The following is a 16,569-nucleotide window of genomic DNA, read 5'->3' as shown; positions in this document are numbered from 1 at the left end:
TGTATTAAAAATGGAAAAAAAAATGATGGTAAATTTTTTTTAAATCGTTGACTCATCGTAGACATTTTTAGAGAGTTACTTCCCTTATATAATAGCGAAAAATGCATTAAAATGGAAAAAAATTATGGTAAATTTTTAAAAAATCGTTGACTCATCGTAGACATTTTTAGAGAGTTAATTCCCTTATATAATAGCGAAAAAATGCATTAAAATGGAAAAAAATGATGGTAAATTATTTTTAAAATCGTAGACTCATCGTAGACGCGCGCTAATACCCAGAAGGGCTCGATATTAATCACGACTATAAGATACCCGCTTTTGGTTAAACTGCACCGCAAAATGTGGGAGTAGTTAGGAATCTAAATCGTAGGAGACAGACAGCACACAACCTTACTTTTATATATAAAGATTTCTTGCCAATAGAGAGAGAGCCAGTTTCTAACCTACAACCAAGACTCCGTCTTTGGAATTTCAACAACACCGTATTTTTGCATGTATGTGTATTTATGTACAATATTTGGAGTCAATGCAAGTGCAGACTTGTATGTTTTGTTTTATGTACATATTCTTATACATATAGTTGCATGTCTAGACATGCGCATAATATACTTAACTGATAAACTTCTGGAAAGATTTACAAATTTTTACAGTCCCAGTGAGGGTTTGGATATGTATGTATGTATGTGTATGTATGTATATATGTGTGTGTGCGTGTATGTATATATATGTGTGTGTGTGTGTGTGTGTATGTATGTATGTCATTATTCAGTTTTATTTCAAAATTTCTTGTCAATAGAGAAAGAGCTGGTTTCTAACAAAAAGAAAAAAAAAAGAAAGAAAAACGAAAAGAATTCAGTCCTTTATTCGTGAGGGGAAGAATTTATGTTATGCGTACTGATGCAAATGGATAAGGACAGTTGCATAAAGAAGCGCCGATCACTTGAAGTGGAAAGAAGTTATGGAAGAGGGAAACCCAAGAAGATATGGCTTGAGTAGTGAAAGCCGGTCTGAAAACGCTGAACATTATGGAGGAGATGACAGAGGACCGAGATATGGGGTGTATTGTTGTACATGAGAAAACTTGTGCACCACAATAAAATTGAGATCAACCAAGGTGATTTTTTATTTCCCGCAAGGGGACTACATAGATAAGGGAAATCCTAAGGGAGTTTTGAGATCCTAAAACCAAGGTGCCATGTAAAAAGTATTGATGTGGTTGTTGGTGCAATGTAAAAAGCATTGGGGCTGGTCCCACATAAAAAGCATTGGGGCTGGTCCCACATAAAAAGCATTGGGGCTGGTCCCACATAAAAAGCATTGGGGCTGGTCCCACATAAAAAGCATTGGGGCTGGTCCCACATAAAAAGCATTGGGGCTGGTCCCACATAAAAAGCATTGGGGCTGGTCCCACATAAAAAGCATTGGGGCTGGTGCACGTAAAAAGCATTGGGGCTGGTGCCACGTAAAAAAGCATTGGGCTGGTCCCACATAAAAATTGGGGCTGGTCCCACATAAAAAGCATTGGGGTGGTCCCACATAAAAAGCATTGGGGCTGGTCCCACATAAAAAGCATTGGGGCTGGTGTCACGTAAAAAGCATTGGGCTGGTCCCACATAAAAAGCATGGGGCTGGTCCCACATAAAAAGCATTGGGGCTGGTGCCACGTAAAAAGCATTGGGGCTGGTGCCACGTAAAAAGCATTGGGGGCGGTCCACATAAAAAGCATTGGGGCTGGTCCCACATAAAAAGCATTGGGGCTGGTCCCACATAAAAAGCATTGGGGCTGGTCCCACATAAAAAGCATTGGGGCTGGTGCCACGTAAAAAGCATTGGGGCTGGTGCCACGTAAAAAGCATTGGGGCTGGTGCCACGTAAAAAGCATTGGGGCTGGTGCCACATAAAAAGCATTGGGGCTGGTCCCACATAAAAAGCATTGGGGCTGGTGCCACGTAAAAAGCATTGGGGCTGGTCCCACATAAAAAGCATTGGGGCTGGTCCCACATAAAAAGCATTGGGGCTGGTCCCACATAAAAAGCATTGGGGCTGGTCCCACATAAAAAGCATTGGGGCTGGTCCCACATAAAAAGCATTGGGGCTGGTCCCACATAAAAAGCATTGGGGCTGGTGCACGTAAAAAGCATTGGGGCTGGTCCCACATAAAAAGCATTGGGGCTGGTCCCACATAAAAAGCATTGGGGCTGGTCCCACATAAAAAGCATTGGGGCTGGTCCCACATAAAAAGCATTGGGGCTGGTCCCACATAAAAAGCATTGGGGCTGGTCCCACATAAAAAAGCATTGGGGCTGGTGCCACGTAAAAAGCATTGGGGCTGGTCCCACATAAAAAGCATTGGGGCTGGTCCCACATAAAAAGCATTGGGGCTGGTCCCACATAAAAAGCATTGGGGCTGGTCCCACATAAAAAGCATTGGGGCTGGTCCCACATAAAAGCATTGGGGCTGGTCCCACATAAAAAGCATTGGGCTGGTCCACATAAAAAAGCATTGGGGCTGGTGCCACGTAAAAAGCATTGGGGCTGGTCCCACATAAAAAGCATTGGGGCTGGTCCCACATAAAAAGCATTGGGGCTGGTCCCCATAAAAAGCATTGGGGCTGGTCCCACATAAAAAGCATTGGGGCTGGTCCCACATAAAAAGCATTGGGGTGGTGTCACGTAAAAAGCATTGGGGCTGGTCCCACATAAAAAGCATTGGGGCTGGTCCCACATAAAAAGCATTGGGCTGGTCCCACATAAAAAGCATTGGGGCTGGTCCCACATAAAAAGCATTGGGCTGGTCCCACATAAAAAGCATTGGGGCTGGTCCCACATAAAAAGCATTGGGGCTGGTGTCCGTAAAAAAGCATTGGGGCTGGTCCCACATAAAAAGCATTGGGGCTGGTCCCACATAAAAAGCATTGGGGCTGGTCCCACATAAAAAGCATTGGGGCTGGTCCCACATAAAAAGCATTGGGGCTGGTCCCACATAAAAAGCATTGGGGCTGGTCCCACATAAAAAGCATTGGGGCTGGTCCCACATAAAAAAGCATTGGGGCTGGTCCACATAAAAAGCATTGGGGCTGGTGCCACATAAAAAGCATTGGGGCTGGTCCCACGTAAAAAGCATTGGGGCTGGTGTCACGTAAAAAGCATTGGGGCTGGTGCCACGTAAAAAGCATTGGGGCTGGTCCCACATAAAAAGCATTGGGGCTGGTCCCACATAAAAAGCATTGGGGCTGGTCCCACATAAAAAGCATTGGGGCTGGTCCCACATAAAAAGCATTGGGGCTGGTCCCACATAAAAAGCATTGGGGCTGGTCCCACATAAAAAGCATTGGGGCTGGTCCCACATAAAAAGCATTGGGGCTGGTCCCACATTCCCACCATATAAAAAGCATTGGGGCTGTGTTCACATAAAAAGCATTGGGGCTGGTCCCACATAAAAAGCATCATTGGGCTGGTCCCACATAAAAAGCATTGGGGCTGGTCCCACATAAAAAGCATTGGGGCTGGTCCCACATAAAAAGCATTGGGGCTGGTGCCACGTAAAAAGCATTGGGGCTGGTGCCACGTAAAAAGCATTGGGGCTGGTCCCACATAAAAAGCATTGGGGCTGGTCCCACATAAAAAGCATTGGGGCTGGTCCCACATAAAAAGCATTGGGGCTGGTCCCACATAAAAAGCATTGGGGCTGGTCCCACATAAAAAGCATTGGGGCTGGTCCCACATAAAAAGCATTGGGGCTGGTGCCACGTAAAAAGCATTGGGGCTGGTCCCACATAAAAAGCATTGGGGCTGGTCCCACATAAAAAGCATTGGGGCTGGTCCCACATAAAAAGCATTGGGGCTGGTCCCACGTAAAAAGCATTGGGGCTGGTGTCACGTAAAAAGCATTGGGGCTGGTCCCACATAAAAAGCATTGGGGCTGGTCCCACATAAAAAGCATTGGGGCTGGTCCCACATAAAAAGCATTGGGGCTGGTCCCACATAAAAAGCATTGGGGCTGGTCCCACATAAAAAGCATTGGGGCTGGTCCCACATAAAAGCATTGGGGCTGGTCCCACATAAAAGCATTGGGGCTGGTCCCACATAAAAAGCATTGGGGCTGGTCCCACATAAAAAGCATTGGGGCTGGTCCCACATAAAAAGCATTGGGGCTGGTCCCACATAAAAAGCATTGGGGCTGGTCCCACATAAAAAGCATGGGGCTGGTCCCACATAAAAAGCATTGGGGCTGGTGCCCATAAAAAGCATTGGGGCTGGTCCCACATAAGAAGCATTGGGGCTGGTCCCACATAAAAAGCATTGGGGCTGGTCCCACATAAAAAGCATTGGGGCTGGTCCCACATAAAAGCATTGGGGCTGGTCCCACATAAAAAGCATTGGGGCTGGTCCCACATAAAAAGCATTGGGGCTGGTCCCACATAAAAAGCATTGGGGCTGGTCCCACATAAAAAGCATTGGGGCTGGTCCCACATAAAAAGCATTGGGGCTGGTTGCCACATAAAAAGCATTGGGGCTGGTCCCACATAAAAAGCATTGGGGCTGGTCCCACATAAAAAGCATTGGGGCTGGTCCCACATAAAAAGCATTGGGGCTGGTCCCACATAAAAAGCATTGGGGCTGGTCCCACATAAAAAGCATTGGGGTGGTCCCACATAAAAAGCATTGGGGCTGGTCCCACATAAAAAGCATTGGGGCTGGTCCCACATAAAAAGCATTGGGGCTGGTCCCACATAAAAAGCATTGGGGCTGGTCCCACATAAAAAGCATTGGGGCTGGTCCCACATAAAAAGCATTGGGGCTGGTCCCACATAAAAAGCATTGGGGCTGGTGCCACGTAAAAAGCATTGGGGCTGGTGTCACGTGAAAAGCATTGGGGCTGGTCCCACATAAAAAGCATTGGGGCTGGTCCCACATAAAAAGCATTGGGCTGGTCCCACATAAAAAGCATTGGGGCTGGTCCCACATAAAAAGCATTGGGGCTGGTCCCACATAAAAAGCATTGGGGCTGGTCCCACATAAAAAGCATTGGGCTGGTCCCACATAAAAAGCATTGGGGCTGGTCCCACATAAAAAGCATTGGGGCTGGTCCCACATAAAAAGCATTGGGGCTGGTCCACATAAAAAGCATTGGGGCTGGTCCCACATAAAAAGCATTGGGGCTGGTCCCACATAAAAAGCATTGGGGCTGGTCCCACATAAAAAGCATTGGGGCTGGTGCCACGTAAAAAGCATTGATGCTGTTGTCACATAAAAAGCATTGGGGCTGGTCCCACATAAAAAGCATTGGGGCTGGTCCCACATAAAAAGCATTGGGGCTGGTCCCACATAAAAAGCATTGGGGCTGGTCCCACATAAAAAGCATTGGGGCTGGTCCCACATAAAAAGCATTGGGCTGGTCCCACATAAAAGCATTGGGGCTGGTCCCACATAAAAAGCATTGGGGCTGGTGCCACATAAAAAGCATTGGGGCTGGTCCCACATAAAAAGCATTGGGGCTGGTCCCACATAAAAAGCATTGGGGCTGGTGTCACGTAAAAAGCATTGGGGCTGGTCCCACATAAAAAGCATTGGGGCTGGTCCCACATAAAAAGCATTGGGGCTGGTCCCACATAAAAAGCATTGGGGCGGGTCCCACATAAAAAGCATTGGGGCTGGTCCCACATAAAAAGCATTGGGGCTGGTCCCACATAAAAAGCATTGGGGCTGGTCCCACATAAAAAGCATTGGGGCTGGTCCCACATAAAAAGCATTGGGGCTGGTCCACATAAAAAGCATTGGGGCTGGTCCCACATAAAAAGCATTGGGGCTGGTGCCACATAAAAAGCATTGGGGCTGGTCCCACATAAAAAGCATTGGGGCTGGTCCCACATAAAAAGCATTGGGGCTGGTCCCACATAAAAAGCATTGGGGCTGGTCCCACATAAAAAGCATTGGGGCTGGTGCCACATAAAAAGCATGGGGCTGGTCCCACATAAAAGCATTGGGGCTGGTCCCACATAATAAAAAGCATTGGGGCTGGTCCCACATAAAAAAGCATTGGGGGGTGCCACATAAAAAGCATTGGGGCTGGTCCCACATAAAAAGCATTGGGGCTGGTCCACATAAAAAGCATTGGGGCTGGTCCCACATACAAAAAGCATTGGGGCTGGTCCCACATAAAAAGCATTGGGGCTGGTCCCACATAAAAGCATTGGGGCTGGTCCCACATAAAAAGCATTGGGGCTGGTGTCACGTAAAAAGCATTGGGGCTGGTCCCACATAAAAAGCATTGGGGCTGGTCCCACATAAAAAGCATTGGGGCTGGTCCCACATAAAAAGCATTGGGCTGTCCCACATAAAAGCATTGGGGCTGGTCCCACACATAAAAAAGCATGAATTGGGGCTGGTCCCACATAAAAAGCATTGGGGCTGGTCCCACATAAAAAAGCATTGGGGCTGGTCCCACATAAAAAGCATTGGGGCTGGTCCCACATAAAAAGCATTGGGGCTGGTCCCACATAAAAAGCATTGGGGCTGTCTGTCACATAAAAAGCATGGGGCTGGTCCCACATAAAAAGCATTGGGGGCTGGTCCCACAAAAAGCATTGGGGCTGGTCCCACGTAAAAAGCATTGGGGCTGGTCCCACATAAAAAGCATTGGGGGGCTGGTGCCACATAAAAAGCATTGGGGCTGGTGTCACGTAAAAAGCATTGGGGCTGGTCCCACATAAAAAAGCATTGGGGCTGGTCCCACATATAAAGCATTGGGGCTGGTCCCACATAAAAAGCATTGGGGCTGGTCCCACATAAAAAGCATTGGGGTGGTCCCACATAAAAAGCATTGGGCTGGTCCACATAAAAAGCATTGGGGCTGGTCCCACATAAAAAGCATTGGGGCTGGTCCCACATAAAAAGCATTGGGGCTGGTCCCACATAAAAAGCATTGGGGCTGGTCCACATAAAAAGCATTGGGGCTGGTCCCACATAAAAAGCATTGGGGCTGGTGTCACGTAAAAAGCATTGGGGCTGGTCCCACATAAAAAGCATTGGGCTGGTGCCACATAAAAAGCATTGGGGCTGGTCCCACATAAAAAGCATTGGGGCTGGTGTCACGAAAAAGCATTGGGGCTGGTCCCACATAAAAAGCATTGGGCTGGTCCCACATAAAAAGCATTGGGGCGGGTCCCACATAAAAAGCATTGGGGCTGGTCCCACATAAAAAGCATTGGGCTGGTCCCACATAAAAAGCATTGGGGCTGGTCCCACATAAAAAGCATTGGGGCTGGTCCCACATAAAAAAGCATTGGGGCTGGTCCCACATAAAAAGCATTGGGGGGGTCCCACATAAAAAGCATTGGGGCGGGTCCCACATAAAAAGCATTGGGGCTGGTCCCACATAAAAAGCATTGGGGCTGGTCCCACATAAAAAGCATTGGGGCTGGTCCCACATAAAAAGCATTGGGGCTGGTCCCACATAAAAGCATTGGGGCTGGTGTCACGTAAAAAGCATTGGGGCTGGTCCCACATAAGCATTGGGGCTGGTGCCACATAAAAAGCATTGGGGCTGGTCCCACATAAAAAGCATTGGGGCTGGTGCCACATAAAAGCATTGGGGCTGGTCCCACATAAAAAGCATTGGGGCTGGTCCCACATAAAAGCATTGGGGCTGGTCCCACATAAAAAGCATTGGGGCTGTCCACGTAAAAAGCATTGGGGCTGGTCCCACATAAAAGCATTGGGGCTGGTCCCACATAAAAAGCATTGGGGCTGGTCCCACATAAAAGCATTGGGGCTGGTCCACATAAAAAGCATTGGGGCTGGTCCCACATAAAAAGCATTGGGCTGGTCCCACATAAAAAGCATTGGGCTGCCCCATAAAAAGCATTGGGGCTGGTCCCACATAAAAGCATTGGGGCTGGTGCCACATAAAAAGCATTGGGCTGGTCCCACATAAAAGCATTGGGGCTGGTCCCACATAAAAAGCATTGGGGCTGGTCCCACATAAAAAGCATTGGGGCTGGTCCCACATAAAAAGCATTGGGGCTGGTCCCACATAAAAAGCATTGGGGCTGGTCCCACATAAAAAGCATTGGGGCTGGTGCCACATAAAAAGCATTGGGGCTGGTCCCACATAAGAAGCATTGGGGCTGGTCCCACATAAAAAGCATTGGGGCTGGTCCCACATAAAAAGCATTGGGGCTGGTCCCACATAAAAGCATTGGGGCTGGTCCCACATAAAAAGCATTGGGGCTGGTCCCACATAAAAAGCATTGGGGCTGGTCCCACATAAAAAGCATTGGGGCTGGTCCCACATAAAAAGCATTGGGGCTGGTCTCACATAAAAAGCATTGGGGCTGGTGCCACATAAAAAGCATTGGGGCTGGTCCCACATAAAAAGCATTGGGGCTGGTCCCACATAAAAGCATTGGGGCTGGTCCCACATAAAAAGCATTGGGGCTGGTCCCACATAAAAAGCATTGGGGCTGGTCCCACATAAAAAGCATTGGGGCTGGTCCCACATAAAAAGCATTGGGGCTGGTCCCACATAAAAAGCATTGGGGCTGGTCCCACATAAAAGCATTGGGGCTGGTCCCACATAAAAAGCATTGGGGCTGGCCCACATAAAAGCATTGGGGCTGGTCCCACATAAAAGCATTGGGGCTGGTCCCACATAAAAAGCATTGGGGCTGGTGCCACGTAAAACACTGATGGGGTGTCACGTGAAAAGCATTGGGCTGGTCCCACATAAAAAGCATTGGGGCTGGTCCCACATAAAAGCATTGGGGCTGGTCCCACATAAAAAGCATTGGGGCTGGTCCCACATAAAAAGCATTGGGGCTGGTCCCACATAAAAAGCATTGGGGCTGGTCCCACATAAAAGCATTGGGGCTGGTCCCACATAAAAAGCATTGGGGCTGGTCCCACATAAAAAGCATTGGGCTGGTCCCACATAAAAAGCATTGGGGCGGGTCCCACATAAAAAGCATTGGGGCTGGTCCCACATAAAAAGCATTGGGGCTGGTCCCACATAAAAAGCATTGGGGCTGGTCCCACATAAAAAGCATTGGGCTGGTCCCACATAAAAAGCATTGGGGCTGGTGTCACGTAAAAAGCATTGGGGCTGGTCCCACATAAAAAGCATTGGGGCTGGTCCACATAAAAAGCATTGGGGCTGGTCCCACATAAAAAGCATTGGGGCTGGTGCCACATAAAAAGCATTGGGGCTGGTCCCACATAAAAAGCATTGGGGCTGGTCCCCATAAAAAGCATTGGGGCTGGTCCCACATAAAAAGCATTGGGGCTGGTGTCACGTAAAAAGCATTGGGGCTGGTCCCACATAAAAAGCATGGGGCTGGTCCACATAAAAAGCATTGGGGCTGGTCCCACATAAAAAGCATTGGGGCTGGTCCCACATAAAAAGCATTGGGGCTGGTCCCACATAAAAAGCATTGGGGCTGGTGTCCCACATAAAAAGCATTGGGGCTGGTCCCACATAAAAAGCATTGGGGCTGGTCCCACATAAAAAGCATTGGGGCTGGTGCCACATAAAAAGCATTGGGGCTGGTCCCACATAAAAAGCATTGGGCTGGTCCCACATAAAAAGCATTGGGGCTGGTCCCACATAAAAAGCATTGGGGCTGGTCCCACATAAAAAGCATTGGGCTGGTCCCACATAAAAAGCATTGGGCTGGTCCCACATAAAAAGCATTGGGGCTGGTGCCACATAAAAAGCATTGGGCTGGTCCCACATAAGAAGCATTGGGGCTGGTCCCACATAAAAAGCATTGGGGCTGGTCCCACATAAAAGCATTGGGGCTGGTCCCACATAAAAGCATTGGGGCTGGTCCACATAAAAAGCATTGGGGCTGGTCCCACATAAAAAGCATTGGGGCTGGTCCCACATAAAAAGCATTGGGGCTGGTCCCACATAAAAAGCATTGGGCTGGTCTCACATAAAAAAGCATTGGGGCTGGTGCCACATAAAAAGCATTGGGGCTGGTCCCACATAAAAAGCATTGGGGCTGGTCCCACATAAAAAGCATTGGGGCTGGTCCCACATAAAAAGCATTGGGGCTGGTCCCACATAAAAAGCATTGGGGCTGGTCCCACATAAAAAGCATTGGGGCTGGTCCCACATAAAAAGCATTGGGGCTGGTCCCACATAAAAAGCATTGGGGCTGGTCCCACATAAAAAGCATTGGGGCTGGTCCCACATAAAAAGCATTGGGGCTGGTCCCACATAAAAAGCATTGGGGCTGGTCCCACATAAAAAGCATTGGGGCTGGTCCCACATAAAAAGCATTGGGGCTGGTGCCACGTAAAAAGCACTGATGCTGGTGTCACGTGAAAAGCATTGGGGCTGGTCCCACATAAAAAGCATTGGGGCTGGTCCCACATAAAAAGCATTGGGGCTGGTCCCACATAAAAAGCATTGGGGCTGGTCCCACATAAAAAGCATTGGGGCTGGTCCCACATAAAAAGCATTGGGGCTGGTCCCACATAAAAAGCATTGGGGCTGGTCCCACAAAAAAGCATTGGGGCTGGTCCCACATAAAAAGCATTGGGGCTGGTCCCCATAAAAAGCATTGGGGCTGGTCCCACATAAAAAGCATTGGGGCTGGTCCCACATAAAAAGCATTGGGGCTGGTCCCACATAAAAGCATTGGGGCTGGTCCCACATAAAAAGCATTGGGGCTGGTGCCATAAAAAGCACTGATGCTGGTGTCACGTGAAAAGCATTGGGGCTGGTCCCACATAAAAAGCATTGGGGCTGGTCCCACATAAAAAGCATTGGGGCTGGTCCCACACATAAAAAGCATTGGGGCTGGTCCCACATAAAAAGCATTGGGGCTGGTCCCACATAAAAAGCATTGGGGCTGGTCCCACATAAAAGCATTGGGCTGGTCCCACATAAAAAGCATTGGGGCTGGTGCCACATAAAAAGCATTGGGGCTGGTCCACATAAAAAGCATTGGGGCTGGTGGTCACATAAAAAGCATTGGGGCTGGTGTCACGTAAAAAGCATTGGGGCTGGTCCCACATAAAAAGCATTGGGGCTGGTCCCACATAAAAAGCATTGGGGCTGGTCCCACATAAAAAGCATTGGGGCGGGTCCCACATAAAAAGCATTGGGGCTGGTCCCACATAAAAAGCATTGGGGCTGGTCCCACATAAAAAGCATTGGGGCTGGTCCCACATAAAAAGCATTGGGGCTGGTCCCACATAAAAAGCATTGGGGCTGGTGTCACGTAAAAAGCATTGGGGCTGGTCCCACATAAAAAGCATTGGGGCTGGTGCCACATAAAAAGCATTGGGGCTGGTCCCACATAAAAAGCATTGGGGCTGGTGCCACATAAAAAGCATTGGGGCTGGTCCCACATAAAAAGCATTGGGGCTGGTCCCACATAAAAAGCATTGGGGCTGGTCCCACATAAAAAGCATTGGGGCTGGTCCCACATAAAAAGCATTGGGGCTGGTGTCACGTAAAAGCATTGGGGGGCTGGTGTCACGTAAAAGCATTGGGGCTGGTCCCACATAAAAAGCATTGGGGCTGGTCCACATAAAAAGCATTGGGGCTGGTCCCACATAAAAGCATTGGGGCTGGTCCCACATAAAAGCATTGGGGCTGGTCCCACATAAAAAGCATTGGGGCTGGTGCCACATAAAAAAGCATTGGGGCTGGTCCCACATAAAAAGCATTGGGGCTGGTCCCACATAAAAAGCATTGGGGCTGGTGCCACATAAAAAGCATTGGGGCTGGTCCCACATAAAAAGCATTGGGGCTGGTCCCACATAAAAAGCATTGGGCTGGTCCCACATAAAAAGCATTGGGGCTGGTCCCACATAAAAAGCATGGGGCTGGTCCCACTAAAAAGCATTGGGGCTGGTGGTCACGTAAAAAGCATTGGGGCTGTCCCACATAAAAAGCATTGGGGCTGGTCCCACATAAAAAGCATTGGGGCTGGTCCCACATAAAAAGCATTGGGTGGGGCGGGTCCCACATAAAAGCATTGGGCTGGTCCCACATAAAAAGCATTGGGGCTGGTCCCACATAAAAGCATTGGGGCTGGTCCACATAAAAAGCATTGGGGCTGGTCCCACATAAAAGCATTGGGGCTGGTCCACATAAAAGCATTGGGGCTGGTCCCCATAAAAAGCATTGGGGCTGGTCCACACATAAAAAGCATTGGGGCTGGTCCCACATAAAAAGCATTGGGCTGGTCCCACATAAAAAGCATTGGGGCTGGTCCCACATAAAAGCATTGGGGCTGGTCCACATAAAAGCATTGGGCTGGTCCCACATAAAAAGCATTGGGGCTGGTCCCACATAAAAAGCATTGGGCTGGTCCCACATAAAAAGCATTGGGGCTGGTCCCACATAAAAAGCATTGGGGCTGGTCCCACATAAAAAGCATTGGGCTGGTGCCACATAAAAAGCATTGGGCTGGTCCCACATAAAAGCATTGGGGCTGGTCCCACATAAAAAGCATTGGGGCTGGTCCACATAAAAAGCATTGGGGCTGGTCCACATAAAAAGCATTGGGCTGGTCCCACATAAAAAGCATTGGGGCTGGTCCCACATAAAAAGCATTGGGGCTGGTCCACATAAAAGCATTGGGGCTGGTCCCACATAAAAAGCATTGGGGCTGGTCCCACATAAAAGCATTGGGGCTGGTCCCACATAAAAGCATTGGGCTGGTCCCACATAAAAAGCATTGGGGCTGGTCCCACATAAAAGCATTGGGGTGGTCCCACATAAAAGCATTGGGGCTGGTCCCACATAAAAAGCATGGGGCTGGTCCCACATAAAAAGCATTGGGGCTGGTCCCACATAAAAGCATTGGGGCTGGTCCCACATAAAAAGCATTGGGGCTGGTCCCACATAAAAGCATTGGGGCTGGTCCCACATAAAAGCATTGGGGCTGGCCCACATAAAAAGCATTGGGGCTGGTCCCACATAAAAAGCATTGGGGCTGGTCCACATAAAAAGCATTGGGGCTGGTCCCACATAAAAAGCATTGGGGCTGGTCCACATAAAAGCATTGGGGCTGGTCCCACAAAAAAGCATTGGGGCTGGTCCACATAAAAAGCATTGGGGTGGTCCCACATAAAAAGCATTGGGCTGGTCCCACATAAAAGCATTGGGCTGGTCCCACATAAAAAGCATTGGGGCTGGTCCCACATAAAAAAGCATTGGGGCTGGTTCCCACATAAAAAGCATTGGGGCTGGTCCACATAAAAAGCATTGGGGCTGGTCCCACATAAAAAGCATTGGGGCTGGTCCCACATAAAAAGCATTGGGGCTGGTGCCACATAAAAAGCATTGGGGCTGGCCCACATAAAAAGCATTGGGGCTGGTCCCACATAAAAAGCATTGGGGCTGGTCCCACATAAAAAGCATTGGGGCTGGTCCCACATAAAAAGCATTGGGGCTGGTCCACATAAAAAGCATTGGGGTGGTCCCACATAAAAAGCATTGGGGCTGGTGCCACATAAAAAGCATTGGGGCTGGTCCCACATAAGAAGCATTGGGGCTGGTCCCACAAAAAAGCATTGGGGCTGGTCCCACATAAAAAGCATTGGGGCTGGTCCCACATAAAAAGCATTGGGGCTGGTCCCACATAAAAAGCATTGGGGCTGGTCCACATAAAAAGCATTGGGGCTGGTCCCACATAAAAAGCATTGGGGCTGGCCCACATAAAAAGCATTGGGGCTGGTCCCACATAAAAAGCATTGGGGCTGTCCCACATAAAAAGCATTGGGGCTGGTCCCACATAAAAAGCATTGGGGCTGGTCCCACATAAAAAGCATTGGGGCTGGTCCCACAAAAAGCATTGGGGCTGGTCCCACATAAAAAGCATTGGGGCTGGTCCCACATAAAAAGCATTGGGGCTGGTCCCACATAAAAAGCATTGGGGCTGGTCCCACATAAAAAGCATTGGGGCTGGTCCCACATAAAAAGCATTGGGGCTGGTCCCACATAAAAGCATTGGGGCTGGTCCCACATAAAAAGCATTGGGCTGGTCCCACATAAAAGCATTGGGGCTGGTCCCACATAAAAAGCATTGGGGCTGGTCCACATAAAAAGCATTGGGGCTGGTCCCACATAAAAAGCATTGGGGCTGGTGCCACATAAAAAGCATTGGGGCTGGTCCCACATAAAAAGCATTGGGGCTGGTCCCACATAAAAAGCATTGGGGCTGGTCCCACATAAAAAGCATTGGGGCTGGTCCCACATAAAAAGCATTGGGGCTGGTCCCACATAAAAAGCATTGGGGCTGGTCCCACATAAAAAGCATTGGGGCTGGTCCCACATAAAAAGCATTGGGGCTGGTCCCACATAAAAAGCATTGGGGCTGGTCCCACATAAAAAGCATGGGGCTGGTCCCACATAAAAGCATTGGGGCTGGTCCCACATAAAAAGCATTGGGGCTGGTCCCACATAAAAAGCATTGGGGCTGGTGCCACGTAAAAAGCATTGGGGCTGGTCCCACATAAAAAGCATTGGGGCTGGTCCCACATAAAAAGCATTGGGGCTGGTCCCACATAAAAAGCATTGGGCTGGTCCCACATAAAAAGCATTGGGGCTGGTCCCACATAAAAAGCATTGGGGCTGGTCCCACATAAAAAGCATTGGGGCTGGTCCCACATAAAAAGCATTGGGGCTGGTCCCACATAAAAAGCATTGGGGCTGGTCCCACATAAAAAGCATTGGGGCTGGTGCCACGTAAAAAGCACTGATGCTGGTGTCACGTGAAAAGCATTGGGGCTGGTCCCACATAAAAAGCATTGGGCTGGCCCACATAAAAAGCATTGGGGCTGGTCCCACATAAAAAGCATTGGGGCTGGTCCCACATAAAAAGCATTGGGGCTGGTCCCACATAAAAAGCATTGGGGCTGGTCCCACATAAAAGCATTGGGGCTGGTCCCACATAAAAAGCATTGGGGCTGGTGCCACATAAAAAGCATTGGGGCTGGTCCCACATAAAAGGCACTGGTGCTGATGCCACTTAAAAAGCACTGGTGATGAGGCTACACAAAAAGCACTAGTGATGGTGCCACGTAAAAAGCACTAGTGATGGTGCCACGTAAAAAGCACTAGTGATGGTGCCACGTAAAAAGCACTAGTGATGGTGCCACGTAAAAAGCACTAGTGATGGTGCCACGTAAAAAGCACTAGTGATGGTGCCACGTAAAAAGCACATGCTGACGCCATGTAAAAAGCACGGGTGATGGGGACACGTAAAAAACACTCAGTACACTCCGTAAAGTGGTTGACGTTAAGAAGGGCAGAAGGGCGCCCAGCTGTAGAAATCAAACCAAAACAGACCAAAACCCATATATATATATATATATATATATATATATATTGGCTACTACACACTTTTTTTTCTTCTTGTTTTTGTCTGTGTATCTTTCTGTCGAAGAGCGTAGGCTCGAAACGTAAAAGACTTTTTAAATTCCTGAGCGTTATACTAATACATCTGTTTATTTTCTACACCACCTGCCTTCGTCTTTTGTTTATTTTCGTAAACTTTCCCTTTATATATATATATATAACAAAATAATATATAAACGGATGCATATATACATACATTTATATATATATATATATATCATGTAGGCAGTCATCGTAATTATTATATCATCTTGTTGTTGAGAGAGGCTCCCTTTCTTTCCTGATGAGAAGATTGCATCTTACACTCAAGGGCGGACTATACTCGAGGGTTTACGGTATCACAGTCTCCGTCTGTATGTATGCACATAATTATATGCGTTGACTATAGCAGTAAAGCATTTTAACTCTTATTTCAAGCAATGAAGGTGTTTATAACACACTAGTCGCACATAAGTGGTCCGATCAATAAGTGTCTGGACTGTTGCCATAGTAACGAAGTGGAAGCATGCAGCGTGGATCCGCTTGGCACAGATCGACCTTACACTCTGCTGTGCATGTGCACCAAGTTTTAACGTTATATCTCACTCCCGCTGTTTACAGCAGTGCTTGGAAGGAAGGTATGTAGCGTGTGATCGTCGCATTGACTATGACAGAGAAAGCTGTGCAGAGAATCTGCATCAAATTTTGCCAAAAGCTTGACAATACCTGCTCAGAGGCCTACGCAAATTTTCAGCAGTTTACATCATTCTCGACACAATAAAGGAGATCTTGTGCAACCGAAACCTGAGTGTCCTTTTGGTTAGCTTAAAGCAGTTTTAGCGCAACATTTGCAGTCACGCATCTCATTCCAAAATCTTCAGTGATAATGGACTGAACTGAACCGTAGCTAATCTGCATATCCTTTGATAATTCTCGGATGGTGATTCGACGGTTGCCCCTCACAACTGCACACACATCTGCGATGTTTTTCTCAGTTCTGCTTGTTGCGAGTCTCCCAGAACGTTCGTCAATATCGAGATTTTCCCGCTATCTTAGAAACGTTTGAACCACGCGTACACTTGTGTGCGGCACACACACTCCTCTCCAAAGACTTTCTGCAACTTTGCGTAGGCTTCTGAGCAGATATCACCATGACAACTTTCTCTGTCACGGTGAATGCGACAACCACACGCTACACACCTTCCTTC

Source organism: Octopus sinensis, linkage group LG27, assembly GCF_006345805.1.
Source record: "Octopus sinensis linkage group LG27, ASM634580v1, whole genome shotgun sequence".
Lineage (NCBI taxonomy): Eukaryota > Metazoa > Mollusca > Cephalopoda > Octopoda > Octopodidae > Octopus > Octopus sinensis.
This window is presented reverse-complemented; position numbering follows the sequence as displayed.